Genomic DNA, 16,397 nt, shown 5'->3' on the forward strand with positions numbered 1-16,397 from the left:
GTTTAATTTTTCACCCGTGTTTCATGCTGACTCAGGAACAAGCCTCTATTGTTTCACGTCTTGCACTTCCTTGTTTCTCCCACCTATTTTATCATTCGCAAGTGGCAAGATCAAACAGCACCAAAGAAACGCTGTCTTGTGGAACCTGGGCGTGCTCAATATTTGTGAAAGAGATGAATAAGTTTCTCTGGCCAGAAAACGAGAAGTCAAGGAAACCTTCTGTGATAGGTTCCCCCCCCCAAACTGTAACAAGAAAAGAAATGAGGCTTAATGTTCTCCAGTTCTAACTGCATTAAGAATAAACAGGTACATAGAACCTTAAATTGCTCCGGTCAGGAAACAGTTGTACTGTTCTGTAAAATCTCTCAAATCACCAAGAGAATTAGACTGATTTACTGGAAAACTTAGAATATTGAACATGTTCTTTTGGTGGTCCATCTGATTTATGGAGAAGGGGAGGGTTTGGTTGTCGGAGGAAGTAACCTTTCAACACACAGGAAAAATACAGGAAGTTATTTTTTGGAAGGGTGGATCCAGGACTTCAAGTAAACACTAAATGACAAAAAGTTGTGGAATCTTGACTGCAGATGGAGGAAGAAACACGATGACTGAAACCAGATGCCTAGCGCATCTACAGTCTCTATCACGCCATCTTTGTAGGGACGTGTTGATAGAACACATTCCCTCACCTCTTACCCAAACCATTACAATTCCACTACGTTACAGGCATTTAGCAGACACTTCTGCAGAGCCACACACAACCTACCCAGAGCAGCAGCGCCTTGCTCAAGGGCACTTCAGGCATTCGTGCTGGAAGGAAGCCTGAGAGATGGAGAAATGCTCTGAAAAAAATGTCACCCTCAAAAGAGCAGCAGCTCCGTGGCCACAGAACTGACTGCTCCTGGTGAGATGGTTTCTCCTCGAGTATGTTTTCACAACGGCGTGTACACACACACACCAGCCTCGCAGGTCCAGCCAACTTTTTTTTTTTTATTCATCATAATTAATGAGAGGTCAGAAGAATACAAACAAAGCAATCAGATCTCCGGAACGTCAATGTTGACCATTTTCACTTCATGCTTTAAAAAAGAATTGTGCAGAACTTCTTCGGTAAATAATAAACATTTACATTTAGGTGTTTGGAAGTTTGACAATCTATTTACGAGGCGTCTCTTTGTTTGATTAAATGCCTCGATAAAATTCGTCGGATTTCAAAAGAAAGGCAGCGGCGCAGCTCAAATAAACGGAAAAGGAGTGTATTTACTGCGGCTCTAATGATGTATTTCCTCTCAGTTCAAACAGTCAGTCAGCAGAAGCCTCTCCATCTCTCTCTCTCTCTCTCTTTCTGACACTCACTCACTCACTCATTCTCTCTCTGCTGGGCTTTTGATGTCATCCATTCATTCCTGCTCTGTTTGTACTGCAGTCACGGGGACTTTTGAAGACACAAAGCTGCCTGAACAGCATGGAGGATGATGGTCCACATTGTTTACTTTTGGAATTAGTCACATTTATAATAATTGTATTATTATTGTTTATTATTATTATGAAGCACATCCTGTATAACCTCTGCTTACAATAACAGTATTTAAGGTAAAAATTGGACTCGATCTTCTCTGTTTTTGAGTCCAAACTACTGACTAGAATGACAACGAACCAGTTGAACGTTGAGATCAAAAGCAAATGGTCACTTGAACTCTGTGTGTGTTTAACTGACATGAAAGTGACTTTAATCATAAATGGTCCACTGTAGAACACACGCTGTTCTCATGTCACAATCCTGCGGCTTCCTTAATAAATGGCAAAAAAAAAAGCTCTTCGTTTTCAATAAACCAGGACGTTCGATTGAAATGTGATCCTTCTGTGATCCTTTGGAGTCTTCAGGGTCAGAAGTTGAGTGTTTGTGCTTCAGAAGAAATATTGAAGTGTTTTATTCTGTTTATCCGTCACAGCAGCGTATTTATAAACTCCAGGGTCCTGCGGAACGTTCCACCATTGACACTGGAGGCTCCTTCCTGTGAATGAGCTGTTGCTATAGAAACAGTAACATATCAGAACGAGGGTGTTAATTTGTGACCTGAAACTGTAACTTACAGCTGCATGACTGTCAGAGCTGCTTTTCTAGAAAACTAATCACCTCACAGCCAATCAGAATCCAGAACTCAGTGACGCTGTGGCGTAAGAAACACGCACGATAACGCGGGCTGGAAGAGACTCCACAGGTCAGGGTGGGGTTGAGTTTTTAGATCAGGATGTGGAAAGGTGATGTCTGAGCTCTCATGGTGTAGAAACTTCTGGAAGGTTCCATACATGCCAACCTATACGGAATGTCCGTATTGTATACGGATTTGATTCAATAAACGTAGTATACGGGCGTATAAATAAAGTTATACGGATTCTTTAAAAAAACTTCAATATTTATTTAGAACTATAATCAATTCCCACGATGATAAAAGAGCGGATAACATTTACAAACGTACTGTACACCACAGACAGCCAGTAAAGAGTCTTATGAAATCGCGCGTTATCTTGTGGTAGCCAGACTTCGTTCCACTTTTGATCATGCACACACCGCATTGCGAGAATCCCGCCAATCGTGAAGTCATAGACATATAAACATAGACACCGCCTTCTGCGTAGAATCATACGTCATCCTCGCCGCCATATTGGATGTGGCAAAGTGGAGATTCTTCAACCGTCTCGGCGTCTAGACAGTAGCCGAGAATAAAGATGCCTCATTCATGTGCTGCATTTAACTGTACCAACAGGTTTACCGTCCAAACGAGATCACATGGGATTACCTTTCACAGGTGAGACTGGAAAAATACTTTTCATTGTATTTGGTCATTATAACGTAATTTTACAAACAGATTTTTCTGACTTTGTGGCTAATATGAAGTCTCGTGCATAATAGCCGCTCGGTGAAACCTGTCTCCAAACAACGAAGTATTTCCTTCGTAACTACGCTGATAACACTGTGTTTTTGTCGAACATTGGAGCTTTGTATTCATTCTGAAGGTTTATTGTTATTAATATTGAATAAAAAGTAACTGGGATATATCATTTGTTAATTGTCATTCAAATTTTAGGTAAATTATTTTAATTTGCATCTTATACGGATTTTATAAGGGAAATACGGATTTTGGAGGTTGGTTATACAGGTTTGATTGACCAAAGGTTGACATGTTTGAGGTTCGAGCTGCAAAAGTCAGAAAAAACAAGTCGACTCACACTGAGACACACGAACCTCCTCAGAGAGCGGAGCTTAGAGCAGATCTGGAGGTTGTATGTTCAAGTGCTTTTAAAGCAGCAGGTTTAACTCTGTAGCTCTGTGTTAATGCTCTCGCCTTCTGTTCTTCCAGTCATTGCTTCAAATCAGGTGGTGGTGTGTTTGCCATAATTGTCAGGATGCTGAAATTATAAATATATCAAACACAAGTTTGCTTAGCCAGGCAGTACCTGTAGCCCAGGGGAATTGTAAAGGTGTATGTGGTGCAGGTGGGCTGGGTTTGAGTCCCAGTGGGGGGGCAAAAAGTCTCATCTCATCTCATTATCTCTAGCCGCTTTATCCTTCTACAGGGTCGCAGGCAAGCTGGAGCCTATCCCAGCTGACTACGGGCAAAAGGCGGGGTACACCCTGGACAAGTCGCCAGGTCATCACAGGGCTGACACATAGACACAGACAACCATTCACACTCACATTCACACCTACGGTCAATTTAGAGTCACTAGTTAACCTAACCTGCATGTCTTTGGACTGTGGGGGAAACCGGAGCACCCGGAGGAAACCCACGCGGACACGGGGAGAACATGCAAACTCCACACAGAAAGGCCCTCGCCGGCCCTGGGGCTCGAACCCAGGACCTTCTTGCTGTGAGGCGACAGCGCTAACCACTACACCACCGTGCCGCCCGGGGCAAAAAGTGTGATAGGAAAAAGAAAGGAGCTTATGTGGTAATTAAATGTGAGTGTCTTTCTTTTTCAAAGATGTTTGTTAAACTAAATAGAAATAATTAGTTTAGTGACATGTAGACTATATAATATAGTGTCGAAACAATATCTCATCTCATTATCTCTAGCCGCTTTATCCTTCTACAGGGTCGCAGGCAAGCTGGAGCCTATCCCAGCTGACTACGGGCGAAAGGCGGGGTTCACCCTGGACAAGTCGCCAGGTCATCACAGGGCTGACACATAGACACAGACAACCATTCACACTCACACCTACGCTCAATTTAGAGTCACCAGTTAACCTAACCTGCATGTCTTTGGACTGTGGGGGAAACCGGAGCACCCGGAGGGAACCCACACGGACAACATGCAAACTCCACACAGAAAGGCCTTCGCCAGCCCCGGGGCTCGAACCCAAGACCTTCTTGCTATGAGGCAACAGCGCTAACCACTACACCACCATGCCGCCCGTCGAAGCAATATGATAAAGTAAAATAGTGTGACATAATGAAATAATAAATGCAGTAAGTAAAATATATATTAATTAGTTAATAAATACAGAGACAAGAAATAGCCCAGAGCAGCATAACCCCTCCCTTCACCTCTCCAGGGGGCCCAGGTGGGCCATACTGGCCTTCACTCTCTTTCTCTCACTTTGCCAGATTTAGTGCCCCACCTGGGTCCAGCACCTTCAGCTCACCTGCAGGTGGTCTCGATCCTGTGCAGTTTGCACTGCAGAGGGACACACCCTTAGACATCTGAGCCATCAGTGCCTTTACATAACATTTTATTATTTGGACATTTGTCTTTCACGTTGCATCAAATCCAGGTCATCATTCTGTAAAAGATTACCTCATAAAGTATTCACCTCCAAAGAGCCTTGAACCCTAAACCTCAGGAGATGTTTCCTGCTTACCAGGCCTTCTACTCTCAGTGCCACCAGTTACCCAAACCTTTTTTTCTTCTCTTTTCTTTTCCCTCCTCCATCATAAAGGATTTCGCTATAACACTGATTGATTATAAACTAAAACCTGACCTTCAGCACCATATCCAGGACTGGAACCAAGAACCTCATCACAAGAAACCTGTTAACCTGCTTACTGAGCCACTGCTGCTTGAAAGTAGTAGTTTTTTTTTTTTTTTAAGAGATTTATCTTTTACATGACCTCAGCTGCAAACATAAGTCAGGACAATGTAAAACTTTTCTTTGGGGTCATTTTAGACAACTCTGAGCCAAGGCTCAAACCCTGATCCTCATACAGTGACACCACCTCACCACCCACTGAGCTACTGGTACCTAGTAGCAAACCCTCCTATTTTTTTTTAGACATTTATCTTTCACCTGACCTACAAACAAGCCTAATTATAATGTTAAACTGCATCTTTCTATCATCAAGGCTTCCTGAGTGCTTTCTTGAACCAGGACCTTCACCTCCTCCCCCCACTGAGCCAGCAGGGAGTTGACAGCACCCCATTACAGTGGCATGATGGTGTTGTGGATCACACTGTCTAGATGTCTCAGGGTTCCTGGTTCAGCCCTGACTCCAGGAGAAGTTCCACCTCCTCCACCCCCCCGAAGATCAGTGTTGGAATATGCAGTCATTTGAAATGAGGGCGTGGCTTATTCAATTAACAAAACACATAACGAGAAACATTTGGCGTGACAGAAATCGTTTCGTACATTCCACATTTTTACATCGGAATTCATCGGCTAATGGACAGTTGTGTAGGTGTTTTGAACTCTCGGATATGAACTCACCCCCTGGAAGCCCCACCCACTTCTGCTATCTTACACTTAAAACAAAAAAAAAACTGACAGCATCCTCACTTCCTGTTACAGTCAGTGGAGAATGTTTTGAGTTCTATCAGTGTGTTTCACTTCATTAACATTCAACAAAATCAACTAACTATGTTCATCAGGGAAACTTCTTTTTTAACTTCAAACTTGCTAAATGATGAATCAGGAGAATTTTCAGACACTGATGAAATTTAATCCCTCAAATAAAAGCGATGCCTTTTCACTGCTGAGCCAAAACACATTTCTCACACCAAGCGACCAGAGCGAGTGTGTGTGTGTCCACTTTAAACCTCCACGGTGCTCTGAGTAAACAGTGTGTGTGGCTTTGGGCTACGTGGCAGAGGAAGTGGAGCATCTGGGAGTCTGATGATGTTTGAGATAAAAGGAGAAAAGATCAGTGCAAAATATAAACTGTGAAGGTGATTCGTTGAAGAAAACCTAATGGTATTAAAACACACACACACACACTCACTCACAGAGACCCCCGTTACAAAATAAGCAACAATTACTGAACTGATTTACTGAATTGAGGCAGAAATTTTCCAGCACATTTGGACGATGTGTGTTTTCTTTCCATGAGTCATTTCGGCTCTGTAAGGCGTGCTGGCTTGCTTTGCCCCCTGTGAACTGGCCCAAGGTAGGGAGGGAGGGTGGGTGTGTGTGTGCGCACACTTGGCCAGTAGTACAAAGAGCACAGGAATTGAGAGCCTGTGTGTTAAAACAGCAGCGCAGATGCTTCATCGTGCTTCGGGTTCATCTTCAGCCCCTCGTGACCCGGTAAAGAGGTCTCAGCCTTTCACAGCTCACCGTCACTGGATGTTTCTCGCTTTCCTTGTAGGGACGCGTGTGGGTGTTATTTTCTCGCCTCTGTCCAACTTCACTTTCAAAACAGGACCCTTCGTCGGAGCAGAGACACTTTAAGATCCACAGAACTGAGCACTGGATCATCTTTAGATCTGTAACGATACGATAAGATACGATTTTATAAACACAGACCCAACATGGTGAAGCTCCACAGTTACATAGAGTGAAATAAATTAGCAAATGATTTTCCGATAATTGCACACACTCAGGTCCAGGGCCGGAGTGGGCCCTGTTTTCAGTCCGGGAGTTTAATTCACATTCAGGCCACTTTGAAATGGAGGAGGAATTTGAGTACATTAAAAAAGATAAAACAAATAACTGTTCTTTCACAATGCTTTTTATTTGGTTTAAATTCAGGTAAACTTCACTTCACTTTAACAATATAGGTTATAATTCAAATTAACATAAAACGAAAGATAAAAATTAAGAATAAAAGTTGTTTGTACAGTTATTTAACCAATCAAACTGCTGGTGTTCTACTGTAGCTTCACTACACATATTTAGGATGTTAAAACATCAAAAGCCTCTTCAGCAAAGCACATCTCTCTGCAAGTTTGTTGATCAAATCAAATCAAGTTTATTTGTATAGCGCTTTTAACAATAAACATTGTCGCAAAGCAGCTTTACAGAATTTGAACGACTTAAAACATGACCTAATTTTATCCCTAATCTATCCCCAATGAGCAAGCCTGTGGCGACGGTGGCAAGGAAAAACTCCCTCAGACGACATGAGGAAGAAACCTCGAGAGGAACCAGACTCAAAAGGGAACCCATCCTCATTTGGGCAACAACAGACAGCCTGACTATAATATTAACAGTTTTAACAGGTATAACCCTCAACTGTCCTCATGGGGCCGTCCTTCACAGGAGTGGGGCGATAAAACTCCGACCAGACACAGGGCACCAGGATGGATCAAGCAGGTCTGCTCTGGCTGGATGCTTGATTGGGTGATGGGAGCACACTCCTCGGCAATGATGAGATGCAGATGGGACCCTTAGGCCTGGCCAAGACAATTCAGTTACATTTCACCGGGTCTGGGACATGCGACAGAATGTCTGACGGCCGATTCCCTGCAGGCTACGATAGCCAGTCGAGGTCTCCACCCTCTCCACCAAAAGATTTCCTGTTGACTCCATGTAACTCAGAGGGACAGATTTGGAGTGGGGGGGAAGAGAAAGAAAACACAGGTGGTTAGGTATGCCCAATGTCACCTGAATAAGTAGGAACAGTATACATATTGCACCGAGTACAAGCAGGGACTCCGGCAACTAACTATGACAGCATAACTAAAAGGAGAGAGCCAGAAGGTAACACAGGCATGAGGGAGCCCCGGGACATAAAGCAGCCAGCCACTGCACCGTCAACAAACTCGAGTGAGCAAGCGAGTGGGGACTGACAGCATCCATACATCCCAGTTTACCAAAACACTCTGTCTGAGGATCCTCCAGATCTACACCTTTACCTCATAAACACCATTAACAAAAGGCTTGACTAAACAGATATGTTTTCAGCCTAGACTTAAATGCTGAGACTGTGTCTGATGACAATGATGACAATGTCAATTGAATTGACAATTAAATTATTAGCATGATTTATTCTACGACCTATCATGTTTTTCCCCTCTATGCTATATTTTACATTACAAACGTCGTATCTTAAATAGCCCAACTCTTGTTCATAACCACAATGTGCGCACGCCTGTGGAAATGCATGGTGTGACAGCGAGATGAAATAGGCTGGATGAGGAAATAACGCGCAACAGCACATTTGGGACCTGTTCATCTAAAATTGTTAATAACTGGGATGTAAAGCAATGTCCGGTTCTTCTTAGAATTAAGACATACACCACATCTATACCGTGTAAATTGCGACATTTCACATGACATCAAAAAGCTGAATTGACATCGCAAACTATCGACACATTATAGGCCTAGCATAGACTGATAAAATCGACAAACAGGGTTATCATACTCCATATCTTTCGTAACCTACCAGCTGGTCTTGAGAACATATCTGTCAATTTGGCACATTTTGCTGCCACCTCCTTCCTTTTTTTAAGCTTCGCCCTTTCGGTTCCACCTGGCCTCTTTCTGCCCTCCATCACTGACGCGCGCTGTTTCGCGCCAATGTTGTTTAAGTTCCCCGCAATACAGAGGAGGAGTCTTGGACCAAACCAACTGCAATAGAGGGGAGGGGAGAATTTCCTTATTTGGTAGCGCCTATTTAATCTGCTGCGATGCTGTCGGCGTCTGGGCTGCCATGTGAAAATGCAGAGTGCAGTTGAATTGATGATTAATGCAAGAATAAGATCAGTGACCAAAATTAGTGAAAATTATTTTCCCCATGCTCCAAGCAGGCCACCATTGATGGTTTGGGCCGGGGATGGTCCCGGCTAAATATAGGGCCACCCCGGCATTGCTCAGGTCTTTTATTCCTTTTATACCGCAGCAACGTGCAAATGATTACATTCGGCAACGTGTTTTCCTTTTACAGCTACAAAAACTAGACAGAGAGTGTCATTAAAGTCACAGTGATTTGCACTAGCTGTTACAAACTGGGACGTCTGGTCACCATACCCGATAGATCTGAAACAGTAAGAGATAGAGAACGACGCTTCATGAGGAAAAGTTGCGTCCTGCGGCCCTGAACAAAATAATATAAACAAAAAAAAACTGATTGAAAAGATTATGAAAATTGACAGAGTTATAAGTGATTTAAAAAATCCTGTTTTTCATGGATCATTCCGGATCGGTGATCCAGATCAGCACCAAAAGTCATCGCAAAGTAATTCAGCCCAGAGCGATTCTTCATGTGAAATTTGGTGATGACTGGTTGAAAACTGAGGGAGAAATAGCATCCTAAAAATGTTAGGAGAATAATAATAAAGTCAAAAGATCCTGAGTGAGAGAAACAGTTTGCACTCGCACTGCAAACACAAATGAACAAATTACTTCCTGTTGTCACTGATGTTATAGCAGCAGTAAAGAGTCGATCCCTCACCAGACTCTCTCCTTTATTCTATCCTGAAGTCAAAAAGACAAAAAATACAACGCAGCTTGTCATGTGAGCAAGAAAACGCAAAGCTCCTGAAAACAAAAAAGTTGAAGTTACAGTGCTGACACTGGAGACTCCGTCTGAGCAGGAAGGATACTAAAGCGTGTGCTAGTGCCGGGTTTAATATCCAGAATGTTTGTGGCGTGAGTTCAGCAGGTGATTCGGAACAACGCTGTAACGTCCATGTTTGAGGAGCTCACTGCTGCCCCCTGGAGAGAACAGTGAAGGAGTCAAGACGAAATGAAACAGCAAAAGTGAAACATCCTGAGTGTCCAAGATGGCGGCCGTTATAAATAACTTTCCAGCATTCAGCTACACGGTGAAGTTTAGTGTTTATAGGTGACAGGAATTCCAGAAGTCTCCTCGATTAATATTTAACAGTTATTCCACAAAATTGAGTTGTACATGAACTGATAGGTGACGAGGCACGTAGCATCCAGTTGTCTATAATCCATGTCCGACAAGATTGAGTGGAATAACTGTTTTATTCTATCCACATTCGCTGGATTTGGAGAAACAGAACATTTTTATTTTTTGCAAATTCGATAAATAATAACGATACAAAACATCCAACAAAATTATTTCCGGTTAGAATGTAAACAAACCGGCAAAATGACAGGAACAATTTGTGAAAAATGCGATAATAATTCTTGAAAAATAAAAAAGACACATTCTTACCATCAAATACTTTTATTCCATATTTTGTTGCTTTTTTTGTATTTTGGGGGGTTTTCTTCTTCTTCTTTAGGGCTTTTTGGCAGCTGGCAAACCAACTTAAAGGTGCATTACTGCCACCAACTGGGCTGGAGTGTGGAACAGGAGATATTGGGGGGGTATATATAGACCCCTTCGCATGTTTGTAAACAAACCGACCGTTGCCAGGATGCGCGCGCAGCCTGGACCCAGAAACAATGGCGCTGCCCATAGACCGGCATTATGAGCTGTCAGATTATGCCAAACAATTGTCGTTACAAGATCGAGAATGCTACATAAATAAGTTAACTCTAACAAGTGGACATCGCCAACCGGATCCGCATTTAATTAAAGAGTGGACGGACGATGTTAGTAAGTTCCCTGGTATACAATGGCCAGATATATACTCGTACCTTATTGACAAGACTTCAGTGTACACCCACGAAAAACTTCGTGCCTACAAGTCTTTAGACGCATATGATTATGTTCTGTGCGGGCATGTACAACTTGATTAACAATGGGACATTCATATTCATTTTGTTTTAATCAAATTATGCCAGTGATGTGATGGCAATGTGGCTTTAGCTACAACAGCAAATACCAACACTAAACAGCAATTTGCAGGAGGGAATGGCATGAAAGGAATGATAGTGTAAAGAGTGCAGCTAAGAGAAATCAGAGCTGCGTAAAAAGCGAGAGGCAGAAAGCAGAAATGAAACTGAACGGGGCGGGAGCTAGGTTAGAGCAGTCAGCGTAAGTTGGCATTTAGAGTGAGGGCACACAATTTTACCTTTCCATCCTTGCTTTAAAATTGTGATTTTCGGCATACACAAATAATGATGGCACAAAATCTGGACTGCTTGAGTCAAGCGAGACCTCTCCTACAAACAAAACTGCATGCTAAGCTAAGTTAACATGCTAACAGTATTCATTACATTGTGTAACTATGACCCAGCTAATCAGACAAACGTTACCAAAGTATTTTGCTACATCAATAAGCGAAGACTAGAAAGAATAAAAAAGAAAGATTTAATAAATAGCCTGATCTTACCTGTGATGAAGTGGCGCTGCAAACCCGCGCATTTTTGATGGTGCTTTCATCCCAGTCTACACGTTTGATGGCTTGTAGTCATAGACGTTGGTGATTTTTTTGGAATGGGTGAGATCCTGCTGGAATTCTGAACATTTTAACCCCATCACTGCTACGATTCTGACACCCGACAACACAACAACTAGGCATTTCTGAGTCTTTTTTGGGTCCAGGCTGCGCACGCAATTTCCACTTTCGTATGAATGACGTTTACTGCGAAGGGGTCTATATTCTTTCAGCTATTTCTGTTTCTTTTAAATACTCGATACCAATTTTTGGGGTTTTGTTTTCGAGTAGTGTTTTTATTTCATCCTTGGTTGGTTCAGCAACACACTCCACCATTTTGTTTTTCTCTACTCACGGTATACAAGCGGATATCCTAGTAGTAGAGTAGCCAACCAGAGCGCACGATTGCTCATATCCAGTGAATGTGAATAGAATAAGACATTTATTCCATACCTAAGGAATTCCTTTTTATCCCCATTAAAGACCGAGAGACCTGAACGAAGACTCCGTCTCAGTGATATGGAGAGACGTCGGTGTTTGAGATTGCATCGTGTGTGTCATGAGCTTGCAGCAGGACAATATGTTTTATTTGCTTTCCCATCGCTCTTGGGATGGAAAGTCAAACTCGGCTCTCGTTTCTCAATCCAACAAGATTAACCTCTGGGAGTCAAAGTTAGCAGGAAAGCAGGGGTCAAGCGATGCGGCCTCTGTGTGTGTGTGTGTGTGTGTGTGTGTGTGTGTGTGTGTGTGTGTGTGTGTGTGTGAAAGAAAATTTCTCCACATATCAATGACAATATTATGTCTAAATTTAACCCTCAAGTCAGAGAGATTGTTCTTGGATCTTAAAACGCTTAAATGTCCAAACATCTCGATGTGTAATAATGTAAACATGTGACACACGAGCATGTTTCTGCTCTGAAGTGAAGGTCATGCAAGGTCACTTTGGAGTCACTTTGTGTCAATTTCTGGAAAATGCCGTTCAAGTTGATTCGATTAACGTGAATACACAAGTGAGCAGCGAGGGTCTGGTCGTGCTGAACGAGTCCTCGTGTGCTGCAAGTTTTTTCTCCGTCTGATCAAAGACATGCACTGACCGACCCGGACGGCGAAATCCAATCAATTCGACACACCTTACATCAACATTAGTTCCAAACTCACAGACAGAAAGATCCAGTCTGGTGGTGGGTGTTGATTAATTTCCTTTCACAGCTTTATCAGTTCTGACAGTAGTGTAGTCGTGCTTATATTAATGCGCTCCTTCCTCCGAATACATTCTCGTTTCTATAGTAACAGCAGTATGGATAACGTATGCTTCGTGTCCAAACAACCTCTGTGTAACTGTTGATCTGGAAAAGTTTTCTGTAAATGTCTCATTTCTGGAAGGAGTCTCCACTCTCAGCCCTCTGTAACAGTCAGAAATAAAGCAGCAATTTTACATTTTACGACATCTTCAGGACAGAGGAGTTTACACTTCTGTGCAGTTTCTCGGTAACATACGTAACACGCTGTGGGTTTTTTTTTTGGTCTTATTAACTTCAAGAGAGGGGCGGCACGGTGGTGTAGTGGTTGGCGCTGTCGCCTCACAGCAAGAAGGTCCGGGTTCGAGCCCCGTGGCCGGCGAGGGCCTTTCTGTGCGGAGTTTGCATGTTCTCCCCGTGTCCGCGTGGGTTTCCTCCGGGTGCTCCGGTTTCCCCCACAGTCCAAAGACATGCAGGTTAGGTTAACTGGTGACTCTAAATTGAGCGTAGGTGTGAATGTGAGTGTGAATGGCTGTCTGTGTCTATGTGTCAGCCCTGTGATGACCTGGCGACTTGTCCAGGGTGTACCCCGCCTTTCGCCCGTAGTCAGCTGGGATAGGCTCCAGCTTGCCTGCGACCCTGTAGAACAGGATAAAGCGGCTAGAGATAATGAGATAATGAGATGAGATGAACTTCGAGAGAAATAAGAGAAGCTGGGGAGGGGACGGATGTTCATTGCTGCTATAATGTAACTCAATTAAATGTAACTAGAAACAGATATAAAGTACAAAGTGTCTTTCTTTCTTTCTTGATTAAGGAATAAATTGTAATAATTTGTCGATTACTGTGGTTGAAGAGGGAAAAAAAAACCTAACGAGGACATGCTGGAAGGAACAGCACCTCCGCTTCGTGATGCTGTGCAATTTTGCCGCTGTGCTCAAGGAAAATAGATTTGTTCTCGAATAAATTAAAGGATCAAATATTGAGTTGATGTGGAAACGATGTAAATCTGCATTTCTGTAAGAACCATAACGAGATAAGACTTTGGCTCTGTTCTGTGGAACGGGCTTTATCATTAGCGGAACTGTAAATCAGAGGAAACGCGAGCGATCTGAGAACGCTGTGACGTTTATAGCAGCGCAGTCGCTGTTAAACTGATCGTTACTTTCATGGTAAAAATATTAAGCGCTCCATCGAGTTAACGGTGTTACGCATGAACACACATTACAGAGGCTATTTTTTTTGTGCTGTAAAAATACACCGGGTTCTCAGCACTCGCTGGTTTCTGACTCGTTCTCTGTGATCTTATGGATCAATGAACTTGAAGCAGTGTTTGAAAATCAGGAGATGATTCGGCTGCAGTGAGCGACGCAGCAGGCCGAGGGGAATAATCCCATACCCACATCCGTCACTGAGCTCCATCTGCATGGAGCTGCTGTCTTAAACGTGGGTTAACACAAGGAGGAAGGGAACACGTGCTCTGAGAACCGGCGTGTTTTTACAAGACAGAGTGCAATCACGTTAATGAGGATGAGAATGCCTGGAAACTCCAGAACATACAGAGCTCACATCCCTCTCCGACTCTCCCTCCATCAAGCTGTTATATAAACTCTACAGTGTGCTTTATGAACATTATTAAACAAACAAACAGTCATTATTGTAGGATTTACAGAGTTATTATTGTTTTTAATTTTTTTTTACAAATTAATTCAGAAGAAAACTGCTGATTTGGGAATTAGTGGAATTATTATTATTATTATTATTATTATTATTATTATTATTATACACTGATTCAAGGTTAAAATGTGAGTTTAAAAGTTGATCAAGTTTTAAAAAGTTGAGCACTGAAGTCTCTCAGAGTCCATTTTATCTTATCATACACTTCTTATATTTACATTAATGTTTACATTATTATTGATATCGATTATTAATAATTAAAGTGCAGGGTATAAATATTCAGCTTTAAACTCACTAAGTAGATGTTGTTGTTTTATATACAGTACTGTGCAAAAGTCTTAGCCCCCCCCCCCATTTTTTTTCCATACAATCTTTGTTATAGATTTCTATTTGATGACTTCGACATGAGTGAGTCACAACATTACAAAAACATTTTAGAGTCCAAACGTTTTTTTTTTTTTTTTGGGGGGGGGGGGCGGCTTCCAGCACAAAATTAAATGTTACAGGGAAAAAAAATTGCATCTGAGCAGCATATTCCACAAGAGAGCACTTTTCAGATGAAAAAAAGAAAACATAATGAAGGCTACTGGTGCAAAATGAAGACGTGAGTGTGACGGTCAAAGTGTCCAGAAGAACTGTGGCTGGTTCTGTAAGATGCTCAGTAAAACCTACAGCTCATTTCTGCATAAAACTGCACTCACTGGACCTGATATATATATCATCTCATTATCCCACTTTATCCTGTTCTACAGGGTCGCAGGCAAGCTGGAGCCTATCCCAGCTGACTACGGGCGAAAGGCGGGGTTCACCCTGGACAAGTCGCCAGGTCATCACAGGGCTGACACATAGAACCATTCACACTCACTTTCACACCTACGGTCAATTTAGAGTCACCAGTTAACCTAACCTGCATGTCTTTGGGGGAAACCGGAGCACCCGGAGGAAACCCACGCAGAGAACATGCAAACTCCGCACAGAAAGGCCCTCACCAGCCACGGGGCTCGAACCCGGACCTTCTTGCTGTGAGGCGACAGCACTAACCACTACACCACTGTGCCACCCAGACACACACACACACACAAAGCAAAGGGAATTTCATCTCACACCAAATACTGACTTTGTTTAATTTATTATGGCTTACTGATTACTGTTGAGAGTATTTTTTTTTAAATGTTGAAACATTTCATTGCATTATTTTTTAAGCCATTTGTGGTCCACAGCATTTCTTTACACGTGCCAAGACTTTTGCACAGTACTGTACACACACACACACACACACACACACACACACACACACACACACACACACACACACACACACAGAGCATTTTTAAAGGATTTTCCACTAGGAGACCAACTGGTCTGGGCAATACAATCACAGGCCCCAGAGTCCATGCGGCTGCACCGCTGCGGCATATTCTGTGATGCAAAATGGTTCACCAATCACCGTACAGACAAACACACACACAGTGGCTACACAGCTATCAAGAGCAATTACCAAGCACAAATGTTATGTCAAAGACACTCAAAGTTACACAGTAATGACATCGGATTCTGACATCAGCCATCTCAGTAACCAAATTTTAGTTTTGTTTTTCTTAACCAACATGATCTTGTGTGTATATCTTATAACATAGATCTTCGTTTTCCTTGTTAAATGTAGACTTACATGGTACTTGGTTAATTAATTGCAACTGATTGAACCAAATGATAAGACATAACTTAGTTTAAAATCTGGTCTCCCAGTGAAGCTGGTTTGGCATTGACTAGGAGACCAAATCTGGCCACTGTAACTATGTTAAAAAATGCTCTGCACACACACACACACACACACACAAGTAATTTTTTTCTTGCTTTTGATTTGTTGCAACTTTCAACTTTAAATAAATCAATCAATCAAACGAACTGAATGAGTGAAAAAGCGCGCGCGGATGGAATCACAGGTCGCTGTGTTCCGCCGCCTCACTCACTTTGTTATGCAAATCCAGCGTGACGTCACGGCGAGATCAAAGCCAGGAGGCCCACACA

The sequence above is a fragment of the Neoarius graeffei genome, chromosome 25 (assembly GCF_027579695.1).
Source record: "Neoarius graeffei isolate fNeoGra1 chromosome 25, fNeoGra1.pri, whole genome shotgun sequence".
Classification (NCBI taxonomy): Eukaryota; Metazoa; Chordata; class Actinopteri; order Siluriformes; family Ariidae; genus Neoarius; species Neoarius graeffei.